Source organism: Mastomys coucha, unplaced genomic scaffold, assembly GCF_008632895.1.
Source record: "Mastomys coucha isolate ucsf_1 unplaced genomic scaffold, UCSF_Mcou_1 pScaffold16, whole genome shotgun sequence".
Classification (NCBI taxonomy): Eukaryota; Metazoa; Chordata; class Mammalia; order Rodentia; family Muridae; genus Mastomys; species Mastomys coucha.
Genome location: NW_022196898.1, coordinates 39,445,729 through 39,446,976, shown reverse-complemented (window position 1 = coordinate 39,446,976; position 1,248 = coordinate 39,445,729). Strand labels below are relative to the sequence as shown.

The following is a 1,248-nucleotide window of genomic DNA, read 5'->3' as shown; positions in this document are numbered from 1 at the left end:
CAGAGAGTCTCTACAGACCTTTGATTTGTTTGCATTATGTACTCATTCATGTAGCAAGGAACATGCCTACAGCAGGACTGTTTCCTAAAGAACCTCCATTATAGCTTTCCTTTCAAGAATGAGCCTCTACCTTTTGGGTTTTGTCAAACATGTCCTCTTGCCTTAGCCTCCTGAATGCTGGGATTATAATAGGCATGTGTTAGGGTGCCTGCCTCAAGCCTGTGTACATTTTCCCCCAGAGAATGTTAATTAGGCATCATGTGGTAGAAAACTGAGAAGACACCAGAGGTTTAGTGAAAGTATACTCCTACTTCTCCCCCTCTGCTTCACCACAGATCCTCTCAGAAAGTTATTACCTTCCCAGAATCATCTTACATGTTTAATGTTTAGATTAACTCCTATTAACAAATATCACAACTGTTGCCTTCATTACTGCCCAAGGAGAGCATGACAGATAATACGAGGATCCAAGGTCAAGGGCAGAGCCTTGACAGATAAGAGTCCCGAAGCTTTTGGGATTTTGTTTAGACTACATATTTTAAGGGCTGGAAGGATGGCTTAATGGTACTAGTGGTTCTTCCAGATAGAGTTCAGTTCCCAGCACCCACGTGGTGACTCACAGCAGTCTCTAACTCCAGTTCCAAGGGAATCCAATGCCCTTGTCTGGCCTTTTCGGGGCTCTGCACACACACATGATGCAGATATACATGCAGGCAAAACATCCATTCTCATAAAATAAAAAATTAAAAGTTACATCCTTCCCAGGCCTCGTTAGCCACTGTTAACCATATTGTTTACTCTTATTACTTGGCACTGTTACCTGTAACTTCACTTGTTTACAATTGAGGATTTAGGTAAAGTCAAGGTAAATAATTAATCTTCTTGGCCACCCTGGCTTGACTATGTATATAAGTATTGCTCAGCATTATTTAAGTAAATGCTTATATTGGTTATTTTAACAAAAAAAAGAATTTATTTTATTAAGGTTTCAAAGGATTCAGGTCATCTTGACCCAAGTTTTGGGGCCTATTTTGAGACATAAGAATGTGAGGTAATCAAGCTTCCAAGAGAAGGGAATGCTGGACTGTGCCATTTATCCATTTATTTTGTTCAGGCACTAAGCTCATAAGATGCTTTCAGCCACATTTAGGGTTAATCCTTTGTAGAAAATTCAGGTATTTTAGGCCAAGGTGAAGAAATTAACCATCACAGTGCTTAAATGGTATCCCAGGAGTCCATTACTTTTAA

At 39.7% G+C, this 1,248-nt stretch overlaps 1 long non-coding RNA gene across 1 annotated transcript in view; it reads left to right on the top strand.

The window, feature by feature from the left end:
- Positions 1 to 149: 149 nt before the first annotated feature.
- Positions 150 to 1,248, top strand: part of LOC116093221 — a 1,238-nt gene continuing 139 nt past the window's right edge. Inside the window, exon 1 of the long non-coding RNA XR_004119666.1 lies at positions 150 to 1,190. This is a non-coding gene — a long non-coding RNA (uncharacterized LOC116093221). The remainder of the gene's footprint in view (positions 1,191 to 1,248) is intronic.